This window comes from Triturus cristatus, chromosome 4_1 (genome assembly GCF_964204655.1).
Source record: "Triturus cristatus chromosome 4_1, aTriCri1.1, whole genome shotgun sequence".
Classification (NCBI taxonomy): Eukaryota; Metazoa; Chordata; class Amphibia; order Caudata; family Salamandridae; genus Triturus; species Triturus cristatus.
In genome coordinates this window covers 431,685,163-431,709,902 of record NC_140585.1, presented here as the reverse complement: position 1 = coordinate 431,709,902, position 24,740 = coordinate 431,685,163, and the positions used below count along the sequence as shown (strand labels likewise).

Here is a 24,740-nt window from a genome sequence, read left to right as displayed (position 1 = left end):
ATCAAGTCGCTGACAATGTCTAACAATGCTTTCTGCCCTTCATTAGAGATCTTGTACTGGGGAATACGTGGCAGTCTGACATTAGCCTTTAGAGTCACCACATATGGTGGTATTTCCAAGAGGCCCACATCATTGGGACCAGTAGCCCAAAGGGCATCCGGAAGGGATGACAATTCAGGTGGCATCGTGTTTTTAGACAAATACATTGGGGAAACCACTTTCTTACCTAATGTAAGTTGTACTCCCGAAGGAGAACAATACAGTGTAGCGTGCAATCTTTTCAACAAATCTAATCCCAGCAAATTCTCACCACAACCTGTTGTCAGGATCAGGGGCGCTTTCAGCTCGCAAGGTCCAACAGAAAGTGACATGGGACTGGAAATCGGGTTCCTAACTGGGGCGCCAGAAAAACCTACTGAAACATTTATATCGCCAGACAAAGGTGCGCCAGGGAGTTTTGAATGCATGATTGAACTCTTTGCAGCACCAGTGTCTAGCAGAAAAGGCTCCGTTACATTTGCTGTAGTCACCTCAACATACGGTCCACTCTGATCCACTGGCACTGAAACAACTCCCTCTCTCTGTCTACGGCTGTCCTAGTAATCATTATTTCCTGCATCACCATCCTCCACATAATAATCATTATTGTAATACTGTGCCGTATTACCAGTCGCGTTAGCTTGCTGATCAAAACTATTAATGGCGCTTTGGGGCGGAAGAGGACGCGCGTTTTGGGGAACACTTCCACGCCCTCTACCTCTAGGAGCTTGCTGACCACCTCTACCTCTGGCGCCAGACGTATTACCGTTCCGTTGCATTAATTTAGGGCAACTATATTTAAAATGACCTTCCTCTTTGCAGTATGAACATTGGTTGGGACCAACCGGGACACGTGGTTGATAATACCCATTCATTTGCTGATTTGTCTGAAATTGTTGGGGTTGGTGATAGACACCTTGGGGTAGTCTATAATTATTACCACCGCCACGTGGTGGATAGGCCTGCTGTAAAAGGACCTTTGTCTTTAGTTCCTTCGTTTTCTTCTCCGTTCTATCTTTCTCGTCTTTATCTCTGTTTTCATAATACTGTGCAGTAGCCAGTATTTGCGCTGAAGAGGAAACAGCCCAAGAACTCTCTGAATCTTTTAACTTTTTACACAGGTCAGGGAGTAAATTCTGCACAAACTTATCCACAAACAACCGTTGTCCACCCTCAGTACTCATATCTTGCCCACTGTGGTCAATAAACGTTTCCTCAAACCTAGTAAAGAAGTCTGACACTATCTCATCTTTCTTCTGCTTACATGCAGATAACTTGTCCCAATTTACGCGCATCGCAGGCATTATTGTCTTCATATACGTGATGATTCTACCAGGCAATTCAGCTACTAAAGGTTCTGGTTTCGCACCACCCGTTTGTGTAGCATCAGCAGCAACAATGTTAGCCCATGTATCCCCTAGTTCTGCATTGTGATCTACATTACGAATTGATCCCCATAGAGGCTGTGGAACAACATTACCAAACAACATGTCTATGTCGGCCAGATTCATAACGCATGACCCTGCCGTCTGTGACAACTCTTTATAATAACCTGCTGGGTTTTTACGGGGATCAGGCAATGTCTGCTTAAGTGCTAACACCTCAGAGCGCTTCCATGGAACATGCACCCAAACACGTTGGAAATGCGCTGGCACAGCGGGGTTGTTGCCGACAGCTGCAACTGCTTCTTTCCATACCGGGGGAACTTCTCTCATAGGGTATTGTCGCGCTTTTGCCTTATTCCCCACAAGGACCTCTTGTTCAAACAATGACTGTTGGCAATCGTCATTCCTTAAGGACAATACAACCGCAACTGCTTTATCTACTTCGCGGTCCACGATTATACCAGTTCCAAAATCGCACCTCACTCTACACAATTCCTGCGGATTTGGATTTCTACCACTATCCTCCAATTCTTCACAGAGAATTTCGCACATTTTCTCAAATACATACCTCTGTTTCGGGGCATCCCATTGATGGAAAGTGTTAACAACCGATTCCACATCATACAGTGAAGGAAAAACGATCCATCTACGCGCCATGTGATCTATTACCTTTTTCTCATCGGGGTTAGGCAATTGGCTGCGCAACTGCTTACGCTGTACACCAGGAGTTGCACCAGATGACCCAAAGAGAGGCGACATTAATGTAGTAACCACATTAGCTAAACGCTGTCGCGCTGAAGGAGAAGCTGAAGCGAGAACAGGGGGAAAAACAGAGGGAAGAAAAGAGGATGTAGAGACAGGTACTGGAGTGGTGGAAGGAAGAGTATTAGGGGAGGCAGTTACTGGATTAAGCAAAGTCGCAGGAAGTACGGGGGTAGTTGGGAGCACTACCGGAGGCGCTTGAGAAGACTGCGCTACAGGAATAGGAACTGGTTGTAAAGCAACTGGCGGTTGCGGCAAGGCTTGCAGTATATGCACTGGAGGTGGCATATTTACAAGCTGGGGAGGCGCCGTGGCAGTTTGAGCATACGGGGGTGGCGAACTCAACAAATGTGACATCAAGGGATCTTTCTCCTTTTCTTCTGACTCATCCTGCTTAGAATATGGCAAAGCTGGGTAACATTTGTCAATCCCTAACTTACGCTGCCTGTGCAATTGCTCATTCATTTGCTCCTCTTCATTGTCTTTAAATTGTACAGCTGCTTGCATTACTGACATACCTCTCTCTCTCTTATTCTTTTTCGCTAGCTTAATTTCCTTCTGTTTGGCTTCCTTTCGCCATAAGCGGAAAGAGTCAAACATCGCCGGCCGGGCTTTCTTCTTAAACAATTTAATTTCCAGATTATCTAGAATATCGGTATCAAAACTACCATTTTGGGGCCATTTTAAAACACCGTCTTTCCTGGTGTAGTGGATCCACACTTCGTTATATGCAATTGGGCCTACGCCATGTTTCACATAGAGCTCATAAGTTGGAGTTCCAACCGGAGGAACCGGACATGATTCCTCTAGCTGGAAATCTTTTCCACAACCCAAACAGAATAATCTACCAAATAGTCTAGAACCAGGCATCTTCGCTCACTAGTCTAGATCCAAACGTCAAAGGATTATCGATTACGATATTCTCGTGAATACACGAGTCCTCTGGCTTTGGGGTTTGCAAACACCAAATTACCAAATCAAACCAAACGATCCCGAGGGATACCAAAACAAATGGGAGACGCTCCACTTATACTTAACTGAATATTGCTGATCGATGACGTCACCAGAAGACTCTCTCGATTGTTTCACTCTCTCAAACTCGTCAAGGGTCCAAAACAGGTCGATTAATCAGGGCAGCAGTCCTTCGTAGCCGTCGGGACGCGGAGAACCTCGCAGAAAAGACTTTCGGACCACGTCGACATGCAGGGGTCGATGAAGTGGCGGCCTTCCTCCGGAATTTCCACACGAAGCTCCTCACGAACCTCTGGCTTGGACTGGTACCGCTGAAATCGGCCCGAGTTGGGCGCCAAACTGAAGTACTGGGTATTCTAGACCCAGCGGTGCAGGGGCACACACCCTATGACTTCGGGGTTTCACCCTGTTCCGGACCTACAGAAACACAGAGTCTTCTGGGTGAAGTCAAAGAATCGTTTATTGGCTGCAGACCAATGACAGATATCCTAGAAGTACACCAGCGTGTATGTTCTCAGGAGACTGCTGAAAATCATAGGAACGGACTTCTCCTTAAGTACAAAATATCATGCTCCAGGCACACATTCTTTGGTTTACGATACGGTCATATAAAGGCATACATTACAAATGAAAAAGCAGAGTCATGATGACCATCCCACATTCCAGTTCGGCCAGCCCACAATGATTTACACCGGAAGGTTCAGATCCCATGTTTGAAGTAAATAGACCCCCCAATAAACATGAGCATCTCCTGTTTTGGGAAACAAGTCATAAAGCAAGAACAAGCAGGTGTGGAAAAGATTAGCCGGGGGATTGTGTAGAATGAAAGGGGTTTATGACGGGTCAAGCCCTGATACGAATCACAGGTGGACGGAGGAAGGGGAGCTCGTGAGACCGGTTTGACCCGGGGCAGCAGAGCCAGCTGCCCAGGTCACAGAGAAGTCAGAGGGAAAGCCCATGTACTGTGAGGCCCGTATTAACTCCATCATAGCCTATGTGAGGGCAATGACAAGATGGCCACTGCTTCCAAAATGGAACCCGCGTAGTTGAGCAGAATAACGTGTACACAGTGCATTCATAGCTAGGACGGCACATAAAGCACTCGTACGTGCCGCATTTACCATTTGCGGTTCGCTAATACCAAGGTAGACAGAGGTAGGGCCCTGTCCCCTACGCGGTTCCGAATATCAAAGTACGACACATCAACACTGGTGTCATGACTTAGATAGGGCGATGGCGGCAGAGAGGGCAGTATTTATTCACAGAGGCTGCCCCCAGAAATGGCCATGGGTTTGGGGCAAATGGAACACATTCAGGGGTAATATCTGCACCCCCCGCCTGAGGACTCTGACTCCGACTTCAGTGACTAACTCACACAGCCTAACACAGAGCCCTGCGGGCAGCCTGGGATCGGAAATGGGTAAACTACTGTTTGAAACATTGAGGACTGAACGATACCTGTATTATGTACCACCTTGCGGACTACCTTGTAGAGTGTATCATACAAGATTTACAAATGAACAATGTTATTGGCAATGTTGTAAGCATTATTTAATAAAAAAATGTAAAAAAGAAGGTTATTCCTCTGTACTTATCACAGACAATGGCACTCATCACGTCTCTCACAATATGTGTTCCTTTCTAACTGGATGCGGTGTGGTACATAATCGCACATCCTTGTACAACCCGCAGGGGAATGGTTTGTGCGAAAGGGCCAACTGAGTTGTTAAGGGCATAGTTCAAATGGCTTGTTCCAGTGGAAGATTTGCTCACGAAATGGTTCAAGAAATGTTTTAGGCTTATCGTACTACTATCCACAGTCCAAGTGACAAGTCCCCTTTTGAGCTCATGCAGGGCAGACTTCCTGGTACCAAACTCACTCGCTCCTGGATCAAAGACTGGGTTGCCAGTTGATTCGCAATGCACTTCGTCTCATATTTCTAAAGGAGACTTAGTAAAGGTCAAACCAGGAACGGTGTCTAAGGGACTTACCAAATTTAGGGGACCTTTTACGGTCAAGGATGTTTTTCCTCATTTTGTTGTCTTGACTAATGGCGAGAAATGGAATCTTCGCTGTGTAGCCCTGTTAGAAGGTGGTTCTGACACTATGGGCCGCCCGGATTTTTTGATTTTTGAGCACCTAATTGTTGAGCTTTTACTGTGGGGGAGCCTCATAAGTTGGGACTCACCCACAGTGAACTCAGGATGTAAGAGACTGCATGGGGATTTTACTGGTGTTCCCCTGGCTTGACCAGGCCACTGCACAGCAGCTGGAGTAAGGGACACCGGGCTGGTTACATGCAGACACATGTGTACATGCGTGTGCACACGTGTACGGGCAGCTCAGGGGAGATTCCTAGCGTGTGCAGTCCAGGAGCAGCTACAAAGTGAATGGTGTGGCAGGACTTATGCAGTATTGGGTGGAATAGCCTTTATACACTGGAAACATGCCAGGGAAAGTCAGTGTGTCTTACTGTGTTTTCACTTCATTATTTCCCTAAGGGAATGTGGGGCCCATGGCTAGATTAACTTCCACAAGGCCTACAGTTTCCAGACATGCACTAAAGTCCATTGTATTGGAGGTGAAAATAAGTATTCTGCAGAGTCCAAAGTCATATTTGTACTGCTTTTGGGTCATCCAGAACTGTCATATTTCTGTGAGCCAGCCAGGACCAGACCCAGGCTGAGGGCTGACCTCAGCTGGATGGATTGATAACCTTTCTTCCACAAGCTAGAGCCTACTCTCCACAAAGAGAAGATGGGAGGGGATACAGGTTCATCAATTAGCAGCTGTCACTGGGTGCCAGGCACCAGGCTGCACTAAGGAGGGAAGGCAGCGTGGGGGATGAGGCTTCAGACATGTGGCCAGAAACCCTGGACGACACCATTTTGAACAAGCTCAGAGGCTGGACAAGAAGGAGGGAGCAGGGGCGTGATGTGTCGCTGTTTGATAGGACCAACAGAAACTTCCTGCCAGCCCCCTACTCAACTTTTAAAAAGTGCTTGCACAGGAAGAGAAGGGCTCTCTGGGGTGTGGTCTGCTGAGGGTGAAGGTGCTGGAGCCTGGCGCAATGGGCAGTTGGAAGGAGAGACCCCCTGACTGCCCCCAGGACCCTATCAGCACCAGAAGAAGAGCCCAGGACTGGTGCACAGAAGCAGGGGCCTCTGCGCAGGGAGAACAGAGTCCCAGAAGGAGAGCCTGGCGAGAGGCTGGCGCAGGGAGCCAGGGAAGACAGCACCCTGCTGAATCAGAGACCCTGAGGGCAGAGGAGAGTGTTCCCAGTGGCGGGGGCTGGTAAAGAGGAGCATGAAGCGCCCCATAATGCCTGGCCAGGCATTTGGAAATCTGCCGTTTTGGTGCTTTGTGGCCCCCAGAGGAGGGGGGTCACCCTCACTTGTGAAAAGGTGCTGGGGGAGCGGCTGGAGGAGCACAGTCTCCCCCCCCCCCCCCCCCCCAGCACGAAGAAATCTGCCATTTTGGTGCCTGGTGGCCCCCAGAGGAGGGGGTCAACCTCTTCTGGGAAAAGGGGTGCAGGGGGGGCTGCAGGAGACCGCAGTCTCCCCCAGCATAAAGAAGAACAGTCCACCCCTAAGTTTCACGGGGCATCTGAAAGAATAACCCCTCAAGGGCTCAGCAGAAGGGCTGAGTTGGGGATGTCTGGAGAAGGGCATCCCCTGAAGGTGAAGTGGTGTAATTGCACCGAAATGCATTTACTATTGGTCATTTCTTTTTAGGTGGACTGAAAGTCACATGTGTAAAGTGAAGTACCTGTGTAAGGTGATGTTAAGCTAAATGGAGTTATGTTTCTGGACCTTCCTGCTAGGGGGTCTGGCTGTATTTACGTAATCCCATGCTTTTACCTGTAATTCCTTTTAAAGTGAAGAGGCACTGCAGGAGAAGTGTAGTTGCCAGGAGTACTTCTTTTGAAGGGACTGTAAGGCACATGTGTAAGGAGATGTCATAAGCCAAGAGGGGCTATGTTGCCAGACAGTCCTGCTAGGGTGTCTGGCTGTATATGCGCAATCCTGTGATTTCATCTGTGATGCCCTTAGGGGCTGTAATTGCAATGCATTCAAATTATCAACCAAGGTGATGAGTACTGTCATTCTAAAGTGTGCGTAAACAGGGATTCTTGCTGCTGCGCTTAGGTGAAGACCCCAGACTGCTAGCCCTTACGATATAGAGGTGCATACTTTATGGTCAGTAGGAGATGCTCAGTCAGGGTCATGTGTCACCAAGGCAGGTTTACCCCTTTTTAATGCTTGTTGAGGTAATGGGTTGGGTCGCCATTGGGATGGTGCCAGTGCGCAGGGCCCTCGCTCCAGGTTATGTTCAACTAACTGCATTGGGGGCATGTTGATGTGCCTACATGGGAGTGGTGGTACTCGACCCCACCCCCCCTGCGGGAGGGGTGGAGATGTTATGCAATGTCACAAATAAATTCCAACAGCTTATGTATATTTGTAAATTGGTGCATAGTATTGAGTGGTGTGTGTGTTTAATAAATGTACTCTTACTTTTATAAAGCAAAGTACAGACTGGACAATCAATTATTGAGTGTTTTTTTGTGCACCTGCAAATGGCGATTACTAGCCCACACCACCTCCCTTGAGTAAGCCTCAGACTGCTCTGCAACGCTACCCTCTGAGAGTCAGGCGCTACAATTGGGTGTTTGGTTCCCAGTGAAGGACAAATGTTGTCCTGTTATTTGTGCAGGCCTCACAGATGCTGCCTCGTTTTCCAACAAGCCCTTTCTCAAAAAAACTCATCTCCACATTCCCTTGATGTAGTCGATCAAGACAGTCACTTTCCTGAAAACAATAGTGGCTTCATGGAGAAATTTGTTGTAGAAAGTCCCACTCATGGTTGGCAAGTGGGCCATCTAATGCAAGGCTTGCCTGGGAAGTGTGGAAACTGCCACAGGCAAGGATGTTTGGGAAGTTTTGGAACTGCCAAAAGCATGTACCTTTCTGTACATCACCAAACTTCTATCTGACCCCGTTCTTCACTGGAAAATGTCAAAAATGTATTTCAGCAAAGAATAGGAAACAGATTTACCAAGACTTGCTAGTGGTGTAGGGGACGAGCTTTCCTAACAGGGGAAAAAAGTTTTCTTCATAGAGAAAAAAATGGCCAGTTGCATTTGCAAAGGAACCTCCATTTCCCATGTGCAGAGGTCTCCATAGCAGAGAGTAGGAGCTTTTAGGAAAAGTCACATGACTTTCCCAGCAATACATCTGGAAACTTGTGCCTGTTGCAGCTTTCCATGCATACTTCTATGAATGTTGGTGCATAGGAAAAGCTTATAAAACTATGTTCAGGTGGAGGTACCATCCATACTTTTAAAGGTCTTTGATGATCGAGCCCTTAGGGTAACAGTCAATTGTGACGTATCAAAAATACTGACCCCTCTTGCAGATAAAGAAGAATTGAGGTTGAATATTCTCCAGTGTGAGGTTTCTTTTTCAGAATTAATCAATTAGATTGCAATATGCTAATTAGCTAAAATGTACCCATTGCAATGATTAAATAGATACATAAGTTGATTTATTTTCTTTTTTATCTGTAAAGCTCTAGATATTTGAAGATCTAGCATTAACTAATGTATATTTGCATATTATCACCATTCCTATATCCCATAAAACCCAGGTGTTAGTAATTGGGTTGCTGGTTGAATGGGGTTTGGACCCTGGTCATGCAAAAGTCAAAATCCCTTTCAGGATGAACTACAAAAAGTCACTAAATTAACCTGTGCTTAACCCTGGGTAGTTTGGCACGAAAAGCAGTCTGGCTTATCTCAGAGGCAATGTGTAAAGTATTTATACAGCACATAAAACAAAAAAAATCCAAAACCAATTTAGAAACTAGAGTACATTTTAATAAATGATTTGACATCAAAACAATAAAAATCCAATCGGTGTAACCAGAGTTAGGAACTTAAAAAGTTTTAAGTAAAAACTAGCTTCCAAAAGATCAAAGCACCAACCGTGGACATCCGGTTGCATGAGACCGGGTCAAATTCGAAAAAAATGGCCAACAGCGATGGAGCACAGTTCCGATACAGAAAGTGGATTAGGCCCAGTCGCAGCTTACATTCAGAGTTGGAAACATTTCTAAGAAAAATGTTCAGCATAGGAAAAGTTCAGTGAGGCAAGGCTGCAGGAGGTGTCCGGAGAGTAAGCATCATCGGCGGATAGCCTTGGGTCGAAGCAGTGGTGAAGATTTCTATGTTCTGACTTAGTTTCTGAAACAGAAATTAAAAATCTCCATGGCACAATGCAGAGGGCTTTAGACGAAGACAGTTCCACAAGGCCACATACCCCTTTGGTGAAGGACAGCCGATCTGAGCGGCGATGCACCTCGGACGGACAGGCGAGAAGGTTGGTCCTGGTCTCCTTCTGGTTCTTAGAGCAGTTTGTATCCCAAAAGTCCTCTCCTTTGGATTTTCGCTATCTGGGCACCTTTAGCACCTCTTCCAATGGTCCAGGACAGCGTGCTTCGTGGGGTCCCTGGTGTTCCCGGTACCAGCCTTCTAGGTCCAGACAGCACAAAATACTTGCTGCTGACCAGAGTCACAATTCTGCCCTTCTGCTGCTCCGCCAGGCTTGACCAAGGAAAGGCAAAACGATAGGCATCCTGTCACAGGGAGGTGTGACCACCTCCCAGACAGGATTTAGTGTATTAGGGCTGGGTTGGTGCGCTTGCCCGAGACTGAAAGTCTGCATGAGGTGCAGATTTGGTGTCCCAGTGCATAGTCCATTTCAAACTAGTCCTGGGAGCTGTTGGCTTCTGCTTTGGCACGAAACTGGACAAAGGACATGGGAGTAACCTCCTCTCTATCCAGACGCTCCCCTTGGAGGGTCCCCTGAATCTTTCCAAACCTCTTCCGCATGTACTTAAGGGCTTACCTGGCTATAGGACCTTAGATTCATCGTGGACAAGATTCTAACCTGAAACCACTGCACTTCGACTGTCTGGGCTCCCTGGACTTCGCTTGCACCTTACTTCATCTCCCTCTGTGTCTGCTGCATCGTCTGTGCCTGTGCACCATAAAGGATCCATGTAGGATCTGTGGAGCATCTAAGGCAACTGAAGAGAATCTCCCTTGAAGTGAAGGAGTCACTCCCCTGCATTTGCAGGCACCTCAACACTGCTGACCGGTCTGCTAATCCCAAGCTCTTACGGATTCCGAAGGGTCCAGCAACACAGGAGGTGGGTTTCTATGTCCCCTGAGGCCCGAGCTGCCCTCTTACCAAGTTTGAGGCCAGTATTCCTCATTAGGGCTGCAATACCCGATCCCCTGTGCACTGCGTACATTTGCAAGTGCATGTGCTTGTTGGCAATTCTTTAACAGGTGCATTGGGCGCCGAGTAGCCCCAACCTCTGGCACCATTTGCTACCAAGATCTTCAACCTCCTCGCACCAAGTACTCCGTGGCCTTTCGTTTGGTGCAATTGCTCAAGGTCCTCTCGCAACTCTTGTGCCTTTGACCTGTGAGTCCATTTGAGGGTCAACTTTGCTTTTCTTGGGCTCCCCTGGTTGCCCAGGCTTGGCCTGGCGCCCCTGTATTTGGTGAGTCTCCTGGACCTTGCTGGTCCGAACCGTACTCTTCTTTGATTTTCTGCGTGGGTTGCTTTTGCCAAGGCTTGATGGTGTCCCGCCGGAAACCGACCCCTCAGCACTCAATATCCTTTGTGGAACAGCTTGCATTCAGCACCGTCAACTATCCTGAAGCACCCGACATCAGTGGGCATTCGCCTACCGAGCCCCAGGTCACTCCTGCATGACCCAGACTCTGTCCCCTCTGCTTTCAGGTACTCTTCGACAAGAATCCACGTTTGGATTCCAAAGAACTTTCTTATTCCTTTCCTCAGCAGCTCTTCTTTGAAGTCCTCCATTGGTTTAGATGGCAGTTTCCGATGCCACTTCATCCCTATGCACCCGGCTTCCCTGTAACTTATGTAGTTCAGTATCCATGGGTGGGGTGACTCTCCAGCCTTCTGTATTCTACACGGTTTCTTCGAAGTCCACTAGGAAGGGTCCTTAATCTGTAAAACTCAAACCGTGACTTTCACATAGAGTTGTACGGAGCATGCGGTTGTCTTCCCACACTGAACCCGTCCTCCTTTGGGTCCCTTTCTACTCACCTTGGGTGGTTCCTTGCAATTCTACGTCCTCTCGACATCCGCCTGACTCGAGTCGTGGTCCTTATACCACTTTCCTAATATATGGTTCGGTGTATAAGTGCTATTTACTGTCATTTCTGTGATTAAGTATTGTGTGCCTTGTGATTATCTCCGTGTAGGAGATACTCTGTCGTACTAGATAGTGTTATAATAATAATAATAAATACATATTCTTATAACTACTGTGTGGTTCTCTTTTCATTTAACCAATACTATAAGATTGCATTCTGGTAAAACACACTGCTTTACATTCCTTCAAGACTAAGTCTGAAGGCTGCTCTCCACAGTTTCCACTTGGATAGCTTTCTAAGGTTATCCTATACCTCTTAAATCACCATAAGGGTTGTTTTGACTGGTGCAAGGTGCTCACTTTAACTAGTGGACATCATTTACCAGGCCAACTTCTCACAGGCAGAAAATACCAACTTTCTAAAAGTGGCATTTTTAAATTGTGATACAAACCCAACTTTAACATTTTGAAAGGGTTTGTCACAATTCCAAGAGACACTAAACATAAAATAAGTACCTGCATCCAATTAAAAAGTACAGCTTTTTACATGTAATAAGGAACCCCCGATGTTATCCTATGGGAGGGTAAGCCTCATGGTAGTGAAAAACCAATTAAGGAGTTTTTCACTACCAGGAAATGTAAAACTAAAAAGTACATGACCCACCTTTAAATTACACAGCACCCTACCATATGGGACACCTTTTGGCAATTATAGTGGTTTAAGGTTTGGCAAGGGGGTTTGAATGCCAAGTCGACATGACAGTTCAAAACTGTATTCAGGTTGTTGTGGCAGGCCTGGGACATGTTTTAATGTGCTTCTTAAGTGGGTGGCACAATATGTTTTCAGGCCCACCGGTAGCATTTAATTTACAGGGCCTGTGTATATGGTATACCACTATTCAAGGGTCATGCAAGTAAATTAAAAATGCCAATTTGGTAAAAGCCAATTTATCTATATTTTTGGGGAGTGAGCACAAACACTTTATCACCGGTTAGGTGTAGTAAAGTGCCCAGGTTTTCAAGGCTAACAAAAAAGAATTCAGCAAAAAGTGGAGTCTAAAAGGCAAAACGTTTTGGGGGTGAGCCTGCAGAGAGTGCAAGGTCCAATCCAAGGATATCCCTTCCTTAAGAGCCATTTGACGTGGGACAGTCCTCTCCACAGTGCACTGCCAGGTGTTAAATAAATTAAGTTCCTTCAGCTGCAGTACCCAAAATATGTGTTTTTCATTTAAGAATTGTTTTTAAGTTACGAAGACTGATTTTTCTTCCTTCCTCCCCAGACTAATCTGGCAATATCTCATACTCATCATCCTCTTGAGTAAATACCTTACGTTGTGAACCAATATTTACAGCAAGGGTTTAATTTACAGACTTTTAATATCTTGTCCTTTACAAGAATTGGTCTCTGAGTCTGCAGAACGCTTAGAAATTGTGTGAATGCTTGACATTCCTGCATTGCAAAATCTTATTCCAGTTAGGTGTTCACCAAGATAATGGTTTTCAACAAACTCAAAGTTATCCTTTCTGTCAGGACCATGCAGAATTATGCTGTAATATATTCTCTGTCACTCTTAATTCTTTTCAATAACTATTTGTTTCCTCCCAAATGACTTCTTGCTAGGAAGTTAGAACTAACGGTGTAAGGGGATTCAGAAGATATTAGTGAGATATTTGTAATAAAACTGAGTCGAAAAGTCCTGAGATTTTTTTTGGGTGTTTTTTTCTGTTGATTTACATCTTAACACTCCTTCTGGGGGAACAATGCTAGGTACTTTGCTTGGTGAATTTAATACAAACAGTTTCAATTACCAAAAAGGTAAAGCACTGCATTTTACGATTCAATTTCAGTGACTTTAAACATTCAACACTTTAAAGTCACAGTTTGAAAGATTTTTATTCTCTCTGAGAAAATTGATTTAACCACATGGCAAGGAGACTTCTAAACACAAACCTGACAGTGGTGTACCATTAAATCTTCACCAAATATGTTCATAAACATTTTCACAAAAGGACTTAAAGATTTAAAGGTCCATCTGGGGTGGTAAAGTGTTTTAGGAAAACAATGGTCCTCGTGTGGCCGAAAGGTCCATTCAAAAGTGACCCTGTGGGGGGCACAAAGTTTTAGGGTAGAAGGTGTAGGTTAATTCTTGAAGGGAGCGGTAAGTAATATACAGAGGGACAGGTGGGTCAGTTTATGACAAGTAAGTGACAACAAGCGTGACGTGAAAAGTGAGGGTGATATTAAAATAAAGACATCGCATTGACAACAATAGTTTTAACAGAGTGAAAGGAGTTCCTGTTGTCCTAGTTTCAAGGAGTTCCTACTATTGTTGTCAAGGTGATGTCTTTATTTTAATATTACCCTCACTTTTCACGTCACACTTATTGTCACTTACTTTTGTAAGCCCCTGAATACTATTGTTTTGTAAATAAATAACAGTCATAAACTGACTGGGTTCTAGTGTCAGATATTGTTTATATGTGGTGTGTGTTGGTATCAGTTGATATGTGTATCAAGTCTCATTTCCCTAGATTTCCCTTCATATAATCATATGTTCTGTAATGTCGAAGAAAATCGCATGCCAAGCCTGTATTTATAAGTAACCGTTTGATAACTGGTTTGCATGATTTGAATCTTATAGGATTTCCTGTTGCTGGTAAGCCAGACAAGAGTATTTTTACGGCTTTACAAGTACAGATTCGTATTTTGTGGATACAAAACCAGAGTTTACACTAGCAGATGAGGATTTTAAGCACTCATGTTCAACTTGGTTACACTTTGAGAAACAGGCCTATTATTTGCATTCTCTAAACCAAAAATCGAGCTCAGCCATTTAAGTATGTATAACCTACCTCTCTTCAACGATCAGTCATCTGCTGTATCAATCGGATTTATCAAATTTGGTATTCAAATCTGTAACAAGGATGACTCCGAATATGTATGTGTACACACACACACACACACACGTGTTGACGTGACTTACATTGTCAGACAGGTGGCCTGTTTGCTTAGATCGTGGATAATATTCTTCTTAGAATCTATTTTCTAAAGATGCCTTGCCTGGTATGCACCAAGGATATTTCTATTTTAATTATTCTTTCCCCAAACAATTGCCTATTTGTACCATATCACAAAAATTGGATCATGTTAAAGGCAACTCTAGCACTTGAAGTATTTATCCGGGCTCTCTTGGAAAAAACATTATTTAACCGTTTTCAGTAAATTACCATCTGCGCTGCACCATGTATTATTTTCTTTCTTCTTTATGCACTGGAAAGATTTCCTCGTTGTGTTCCACACTTCTCTCCTGCTCTCAAGGTGACTACATATTCTGCCTTTTTGACAGTTCTCAATCTACTGAAATGCTTTGATTATGTTACCATTATTCTGTGATGCATAAAAACGAAACCAGCTATATGTCCACTGTAACTTAACAGGAACCCTCAGATATTGCTAGCCTTCATAATCCTTCTTTTTAGGTCGAGCATTCGAGACCTCTTGTATATACTTTAGTATATACCTATATGTGTATGTACTTTGTGGGCTCCGGAGATCAGCCCTAGGACTTGTCTGCTTCCGCTTAGGGTTTTTTTTTTCTGTTCAACTCCCTCTATTTACCGGTCTTGATAGAAAACGACCAGTAGAGGTCAGTAAAATACCAGAATTGCTTTCTGCTGGGCGACTTTCTTTTTAAAAAAAATTTCTGGCAACTGCCTCTATTTAACTTTCTTGATAGAAAACGACCAGCAGAGGTCAATAAAATACCAGAATCACTATAGCTTCTCTAGATTCCAGTCCAGTCCATAGAAATTGTCTTCCATGAGAACCCGTAGACAGTAATATTTTTTTCAAATCCTGTATTTTCAGTGATATGACCACCGAAGACCCTAATTTTATATTACAAACAGAGCTTTGAACGATACCATTTCCTGTTGAAAGGCAATATTTGTCTCCATGTGTTCCCATACCTGGTGTGTCACGCAGTTTGGTGCTTACTTTCCCTTCATGTTAAAGAATAGTAGATGTTTCAGCACCCGGGCTAATGTGTTGCATGGCTAAATACATATAAGGTCCCAAAGGCAAGACCGATTGCATTGCAAATGCTTGTTTATATCTGACATAGCTAATGTCAGCACTACTGGTAAGACCAAGGCTGGAACAAAGTCACTGTCTGCAGGGACATGCGGATTCAGGATAAGGGCTTATCGTGTATATAGGATACTATAGCCTGGAAGATGAAGGAACGGGCAAGACCTGTAAACTGGAAATGACAGTAGTAGGCTAGAAGAGACTGGGATCTGGCGACTGGACAGTAATACGTGAGGGACAAAAAAGTAGCTGCATGATTAAATGGCTGCAAGGGCACTGAGAGACGGAAAGACTACAGAAAGCAGACGGCCCAATAGGAAAGAGGGAATCCGGGAACAAAGTGCAAAAGAGAGCAGAGATAGAGGAAAGTCTGTATGCATGTGTCAGTAAACATATACAAATCAGGAAGCAATTGGACTCCACCTCCATGACATGATCTAAGCAAAGAGAAAGGAAGGAAACCTCTATATTGACCTAAATGCACCAGTGTCATAATGGGAAAATCATGACTGACGTGGAATGAGTTTGCGGTAGGTTATGTTTTTATATAGTATTAATGGCTGGAGGCATGAACCCACATGGCCCTTGTGAGAACCTTGTGCAGCAGGATGGCTGAATCATACAGGGTAATAAATGCTAAATATACAGATCAGCACTTTGCTTCGTTTCAGGAACAGAAAATAATTTTTGTATTGCTAAGCACAAAGATTTTCCTATCTTTACATGTTAATGAAGCCATTATAATACTTTCATGATTCCTAATAATGATTCTTGGAGAAGACCGAGGGATATACAGAGCCATATATAACCGGTCTAGATAAGGCCGGGTATGAAGATCTAGGGAATTGCATGATCCAAATAAATCATGGATGTTGCTGTGTGGAGGAATGTATTCAATGGCGTGTGTCTTTTCAAGGTGGTCAAATTGCCTCTTGCAATGCAACATTTGCCCTCGGTCCAACAGGTACTTTGCATTTAAACACAACTCCTCTCCTTCCATCTCTGTTCGTTCTCCAATATCTATCTATCTATCTATCTATCTATCTATCTATCTATCTATCTATCTATCTATCTATCTATCTATCTATCTATCTATCTATCTATCTATCTATCTATCTATCTATCTATCTATCTATCTATCTATCTATCTATCTATCTATCTATCTATCTATCTATCTATCTATCTATCTATCTATCTATCTATCTATCTATCTATCTATCTATCTATCTATCCCAGATATCACTTCCCATAAATGACAACCTGCCTTTCACTGATAAGGCAGTAAGAATTTTATTGACATCTTCTTCATATATCACCCCAGGTTTAGTTAAACATCTATTTTTTTTGTTTTAAATAGTTGAATGTTTGTGAGAGAATATCTAATGCATGTGAAGACTTTTATGAAAGTGACCAATTTGTAAACCTATACCGTATTTACATATCATGCATATCTCTGTTATCTTGACAACCAAGTATCACATAAATATTTTCTCCACTTCTTCTTTGGAGAATCACTTTTATGTAATTTTACTTATCATTTTACTCATTATACCACATTGAAATATGTATTTCCGCAGTAAAAAATCAAAACTGTTGTGGCATTGTTGCAATCCATGCAGAATAATGATATATCATGGTCCATACAAGGCAGTGTCTAGAACCAGCACCACACTCTCAACTACAAACTAAACAATAGCTTTATCTGGGTAAGGCAGTGTTTCCAAAACTGTGGGTTGCGACCTACTGGTGGGTCGCAAGCTGATTTTTGGTGGGTCGCCAAATCCTAAGCAATTAATAGGCATGCCTTTAACTTCTGTCTATAACTTGTCACATTAGCTGTCTTTCAAAGACAGCGGTCAAATATCAAGCTAGGTCATCTGATAAGGGTTGCTGTTTACACTCTCCTCTTACTTCCCAATCAGAAAACGAAAAGTGAATTACGCAAAAGTCTTGTTGAGGTACAGGAATTGTGTGAATGGAAAAGCTGTTGTAACACACAATAAAATATAAATACCTTTAAATGAACTGTACACAATCATCATTTAGAAAACCAAAACTGAAGCATATTTTTTTAATTCTTAAGTGTGATAGTATACAAGTTCTTCAATAGGATCAAAACAAATCAAGACACTTTACATGGTGATGCACAAAAGATAAATATTCATTAAAACCCAATTGCTTCACATTATCATTTGTGTGCATTATAATTTTATCACTCTGTGCAAATTTAGTGGCCTTTCAATGGAAAATGTGCTGTCTGTAAATGGCAGTGTGCTACCACACAATGCTTTAGTTACATTAAAATAATCACCCGCCGCATGTCCATTAAAGGTAGGTGGGTCACGAAAGTTTGTTGTTCTAAAAATGTGTCCTAAAACGTTGTGAAAGCACTGAGGTAGGGTGTGGCAATGAATGTCAACATGGACCTGGGAATGAGGGGCTGCCACGCATAATCCTGGATGCTTATCTGGGTCTGCAAGTATTGCCGTAAAATGCCCCATATATCTCTATGCCTGGACAAGGCAGGAAGCAATGTCACATATGTATTAGATGCATACAAAATGTCAAGCTCTTAAGCCATTCTGAAGTTTATGGGGGTAGACTTCAACCTTAATACGTTGCCACCAATTGATTATCCTGTCTGATGGCTAAAGAAGCCCTGAAGCATCTCACAGAAGAATGGCTCTCCTGAATATACTGCAATAGTGCAGTTTATAAGTGTATAAATTCAACTTTCTCATAAAATCATTTAAGACATTGAACTCCTGCTGTTAGACCCATCAAATGCATCAAAGCAGATATATAAGAAAAACCCTTGAGTAAACTTAGTATATGTGCACAGCAATATTTCCACTGATCATCTAGTAGCACCTATCCAAGGTCCTATTCTCACCTATGCCTGGAGCTGCAGAGTCTCCCATCTATTCTCATATCTCATCTATATAGTCGGAATGTAATATGCTGTGTGCTTTGGTTGCTAATCACTTGTGTGCTAGTTCCTTCAATTAGGAAGGCTTCGCCGGGCATTCCAAAAACAATGCTCTTAAATTGTTGTGCCATAAATAGATCACCTAAACATTCTGCCTTTAGCTGTTAAAGTTGTTGTTACGCTTTTGGGAGGGAGGAGCCCAAGGGCTTTCCCTAAGTGCTACTAGAGGGGAATACGGTCACTCCTCGCTGCCATCTTACCCTATGCATTTGTGGTACATTGCACCAGGTCCATCCTTCCACCGGGCTTCTTACACGAGCATTGAATAGTGGTCCAGGGATGGCACAGTAACATCTCTTCAGCCCCAGCCAAAAGATGTAGGAGCTCCCTAGGTCCATGAAAAAAGAAATGTACACATTTTGCATGAGTAACATAAAAGTAATACTCTAGGTCAGGGATAGCACAACTTTTCGCCTCGTAAGACATTGTGAGGGCCTTCCAGATTGTTTTCTTGCCCACACCAGCCTTATCATAAAGGTTTTAGTTGGTCAAAAAAGACACTAGAAGGTGTTATTGGCATATTAATTAAAAAAAACTTTGGGAGACTTAACATTTTTAAAATAACTATTCAACCAAACTGCGAGTGACATTTTTAACTAGTACTTATGTTATGTTATAGGTTATTTATTCCATATTTTAACAGCAGTGACCAGAGTTCATTGGTCTTGTTGTGGATACCGTAGATATTGACACTTTGATCTTAAAACGTGCCCTAAATTATATCATTTAAATATAGATGTGATAAAGTACAGAGAGCCTTAGTAGTTGGCTCTTTGAACAATGACCATTGCCTTGAGGGCTATTCTGCTTCGTCCAGGTAACTGATGCAGACTGTTTTAGAAATTGAGAGATATGATGGTGTTTGGGTACATTGCAGATCAAATGGGCAGCAGAATGTTGGATCAATTGGAGACGTTTTACCGTTTTTTCTGTTGCTAACAGCTAAATGGCATTGCTGTAGTCCAAATGAGATTGCACAAGGGTATTCACTATGGTAAAATAAAATCTTTGTCAATGAATGGAAGGAAATTACAGTGTTTTGAGTTGGAAAAAGCAAGAACTTACTACCTTATAGCATTGAAGTCAAGAGATAGTTTAGGATAAAAAGAAATTCTACGTTTGCATGTCACAGAAAATAAGGTAGGATATAGACCTTAGATTGGAGTCCAAAAGAAGTTCTCAGGAGCTATCGCCCCACACAGAGCAAGCAGCTGCTCAGTTTTTCAGGGATTTAAATTCATAAAGTTTTGCAATATCCACCAGTGCAATAGTGACAAGCTGTGCAGGAAAATAAAAGAAAACTCAAAAATGAATTGAGAGTCAGCTGCATACATTTACAACATCTTGGTTCAGGCCTGATTCCAAAGCTGTCATATAGATGTTGAACTAAAGAGGATTTAATATTGACCCTTGCAGGACACCACAATTGGGAGCTTTGGATTTAGACTTAAAAGGTGGCAGCATGACCATTTGAAAACAAGTTGGTGTGATCGATGATATCAAAGGATTTGGAAGAGAGATAGTGCACCAATGCCGCCACTGTCCACCGATCTGCAGAGGTTGTCAGGGACCGAACTACTCCAGTGCCTCTGCCTTCTCTTACACCTGCCTAAAAAGGATCAAGGATTTTGTTATATTTTGTGTATCTCTGTATTTGAAAGTAAAACGTTTCACCAAAAGTTTGAAGCGTTAAAATTAAACGTTTTTTTGGAAGAAGGAAGATAATTCTTTATATATTTTTTCGTAGGGAGAAATATCATTTACTGTGGCTGCAGGGGGTAGAAGTCCATCAATGTTACAGTATAAGGCCTTCATCAGGTTAGGGGCTTGTAGAAAACCTGTTGTTATAAAATGCTTTTTTCGATTCTTGAAAGTGTGCTTTTTATGTCTCAGACTTTTCTCGGTAGGATATCCTAAGATGTTTTATTTATGAGGTCCTCCTTTGCCTCTCCAGTTGACAAGTTTCTAGCTTGAACTAACAAGTTCTTGAGAAAATGAAGGATATCTCTTTTTGTGAGTATTCAGTCCTATGTCCTCAATTGAATAGCCTTGTCAACCTATCTTGTAAGGATCAAACCAAGGTCGATGACAGGGTGCTAATAGTGCAGCTAGAAAACTCTCTTAGTCGTTCTTTAAAGTAATCAATTGAGTGTAAATGATTAAGTTTTGAATTCATTTTATGGTTCACATGTTCCATCAATATATTCGCTGTCATTCCATAATCATCCTTGAACCCTCCAGAGACTTCTCGGTGTACATTAATGGCCTGATAGCACACTCTGAGTCATCCATTCACAGAAGAGAAACTCCATGTAAGTGTGTACTGTGAAACAACAATACAGCAACACTTCCAGGATCTAGTGATATCTTGTCTTTGTCCTAGTGCTCTGAACTGTAATACCTGTAGCAACTATGATGGCTCTGGAGGTTGACAGCCACTGTCCCCACTCTCCTCAATCAGAGGATTCTACATGTGGCTCATATCTTGCAGAAGAGTTTTCTTCAGATGTGGAATCTGTGGACATTGGAAATATTGCTAGTGACGTCATCATGACGTCAGTAACAGAAAAAGTCTTGGTTCTGGCTTGGCTGATTCTATGGTAAAAAACAAAACCGGAAGACCCCTGCCAGCCAACCCATTATATTGCTTAAAAACAACAAACTGTAGCAGGAGAATGAGAAAAAATGACAAGAAAGGTTAGAGAAAATGAGGCAGCTTGAAAATGTGAGAATGGGAAATGAAGGTCAGAGTTAAACCAGATGTTGTCAAAGACAGAGAAAAGGAAATAACTCCTCAGAAAACTGCCACGAGAGGTGTTGTACAGTTATTCAATGCAGTTCGCAAGCATCAATGCAATATAGATGAGAAAGTGAAGGAAGAGGGAAGTTCTAAAATGAATTGTGCAAAGCTGATTGTTTCCAACTCCCAAAAAGATTTTATAAATGTTCTTGGAGAAGAGACAAAAATAGTGCAAAGTGACAAAAACAGGACACCCAATAGTAAAAAGGAGGAGACCCCGTAAAAAACTGACACGGAAGGAAAATGTTTTCATGTTAGAAGTCTGTTTTCTGCATATTTCCATATCCTTGTTTTCACCTTGAATTCACATCGCTGGAGCCAATTGTCCAGGATCTTTTAAAAAATGCAGAGCTCTAGACCAGTAACCATCAACACTGTTGGCCCTGGTTATGTTGAATAAATACCAAACGTTATGGCCTAAAAACAAAGAAAATGTAACAGTGTTCCATGTTGCCTGTAAGAGGACATATCAGTAAATAAGTCCAATTGATCTTGAGTCCTGATATGAATCGGATAATTTCTTGCATAGCCGGTAAAGGTTAGTTTTGGTTCTCTCACATCTAGCAATATGTTCGCCTAAAAAATCTTACACTTCTCTGGGCATGATGCTCCTAAATGTCACAAGCCAGTGGCATCTTAACCTAAGAATATAGCAGAGGGGGCAATGGGCATCCCTAACAGGTGTCCTATCTAATATTGCCCCACTTAATGTGGCTAGCAACGGGGTCTGGACAATATAGTTCTTATGGCCATTCTTTTCTGAACAGCCTGCATATGTCCCCACTGTAGAAAGTTGTAAGCTTTGTATCAGTCTAGAAACGCTGCAGTGGCTTTTCTATCTGGGTTTTAATTGATGAACAATAGCATTGTAGGATGACTTTAGATAACTAAAGGGTCCTTGGTGTCAGAAACATATAGAGCTTTGCATCTAATTAGTGTACAATCCTTTAACCTCCTGAAAGCTCGAAGTGACAGAGCCTGTTTTAGAAACTGAACTTTGCAATTGTGGCATATGCTGTCAGGAGTAAAACATTACAATTGTTTGGCTGTGGAATGTGTTACAGGAGTTTATTGTCAGAATTTTTTCATACTATAGAACTGCTATTGATATTTCTATTGCATAATCAAAGCCCACCATTTTCAACTATTTTAAGTTGTTTGCTGTGTCAATCAGTTGTTTCCTTCATTTGAAGAACATGCATGACATGATAGACTGATATCCTAAGGCAGTTCTTCTCTGTTGGAACTGGCCCTCTCTGTAAGGTCAACCCCCTCCTGTTATCTGAACCCATTTTTGTTTTAGGACTCTGTGCATTTCACCACTGCGAACCAGTGCTAAAGTGCATGTGCACTCACCTTTAAACATGGTACTATTGGCTAACACCCGATTGACACATTTAACTTACTTGTAAGTCCCTAGTAAAGTGGTACGGCACGGTAATTTAAATCCTACTAGTCGGCCTGCAGTACCTATTGTGCTATTCACTTAAGTATCCCATTGAACCATGTCTCAGGCTGTCATTGCAGCCTGTGTGTCGAATCGTAAACTACCAATTCAACTTAACAAAATAAACCTTTTGCCAATCCTAAAACTCTCTTTTTAATACATAAAAGGCACATCTAGCGTAGGCCTTAAACAGCCCATAGTGCTGGGTGCATTGGATTTAAAAAGGTGGACATGCATTTTAAGTTTTTCATGTCCTGGTAGTAAACAACTCTCCCATAGGATAATATTAGGTTATCTTATTACATTTAAAAAGTGATAGCTTTTGTTTGGGAGCAGTAAGAAATATTAAGTTTTGTGTCTCGGGTGAACTGTCGTTTAAACCCCTCTTTAATGGTAAAGTCGAATTTTAAATCACATTTCTGAAAATGCCACTTTTATAAAGTTTGATCAAGTAAAGGTGCCTACAAGGGATTATATTTAGATATTATGAAACATTACTTCACAAAATCAATTATGAGTGCCCAAACAGTGGCCTCAAACACATGAATTCTGAAAATTAGTTTATGAAATCAGTAACGAGTAGATCAAAAACAAGAAATGGGTGTATTCTTTTTTTGTTGAAGTAATGTTCTTATATATCTAAATAAAATCCCTTGTAGGCACCTTTACTTGATGAAACATTTTGTTACCCAAGCCGCAAGGGTATATCGGGTTGCCCAATCAACATAAATACTTTTATAAGGTTGGCATATACTTGTCCTAACCATTTGCTGCCTGCAGCCTGCTTCCTAGGTCACATAACTACGTGCAGTTGGCCTTAGTGTATTCCTCAAACAGCCACACAATAGAGAGTCTGCTTTTGACAAGGGTGGACCATCCTGACTTGATGACAGGGGCTGAGCTGTCTCTTGTCACACGTGCACTTCAAAGACACCGCCTGAGCTCACACACAAAGGACTTCACTCTAACTTGTTGTGCCTGGAGACAGACTGGGACCAGGGCAGGGAGGCAGGAAATTCCAGACACTTATGTGATGGGAAGATTACAGAAGTTTCTTACATTTCAAAGACACCAGGTATAAAAATGGGACCCTCAGACCCACTCTTCAGTACACTTGTGTGCCTACAGATACTACACAAGAAGAACTGGCTTGCTGCCAGAGGAATGCTCGGCTTCTTGAGACCTGCCCTGCTGTCTGATAAGGAAGACTGGACTTGCACCCTTCCTCCCAGGTTGAAGTGACTCCAAGGGTCAGCTGACTAACCTCCTGTTCTAAGCTACAGGGACACAACAAGCTCCAGAGACCTCTCTGCAGCTGCCCAGCTAACCTGCTGTACTGGCCCTGCCTGAACATGCAACTGGACCTGGCTGAGCCCTGCTGGCCTTTGCTGGAGTAGTTTCTGATCTCCAAGAGGTTCCTCTCAGGTCCTGGACCCTTGGTGCAGCATCAGTTGAGCTCCTCCTAAACAAAAGGGAGAAATCCTGAAGTTTTGGTCCCTTTGCAACTGTGAATGGTCCCCTTCATGCCAAGATCTTGCCGTCTTCACCAATGTGAAGGTCCTGTGAACCTGACTCTTTGCGCTATAGCAACCAGCTACAACGGGCAATGCAAGATCTGCACTTCGCTGTTACAGCATCTACAAACCACGCTTACCAGCAACATGAAGCTCCAGCAATGAACACCTGTGACACCCAAAAGGATCTTTGCTCTACTGAAATGACCATCTGTGACTCCCAGCCTGATTTTCGTGCTAGAGCAATGACCATTCGCAGCGCTCTCTGTGCTCCTCGTGGCCTCCTCCACTGCAAACAGAACTTTTCGCGCTGGACTTTAGAAGCCAACTTTTTCAGTGGGTCTAACCTGGTGCATGTATCGGCCTGGGCTCCATCACGGTCGGCCTGAACTTACGACTTTCACCCGGTCTTGCACGATCAGATAAGCGTGTGTGGCACCTTGTGCTTTTAGGCTATATACTTACCTTAAATCTTTGAAATCGCATAGCCTCAGTTCTACTGATTAGGTTTTTGTTGTTTTGGTGTCAAATAGTGGATTAATAT

At 43.0% G+C, this 24,740-nt stretch overlaps 1 protein-coding gene and 1 pseudogene across 1 annotated transcript in view; both read left to right on the top strand.

Moving 5' to 3' along the window:
• CRACR2A (calcium release activated channel regulator 2A) overlaps positions 1 to 24,740 on the top strand; it is a 727,465-nt gene that overhangs the window by 64,680 nt on the left and 638,045 nt on the right. The gene's annotated exons all lie outside the window — the stretch shown is intronic.
• On the top strand, positions 20,848 to 21,458 carry LOC146855079 (RRP15-like protein pseudogene; annotated as a pseudogene).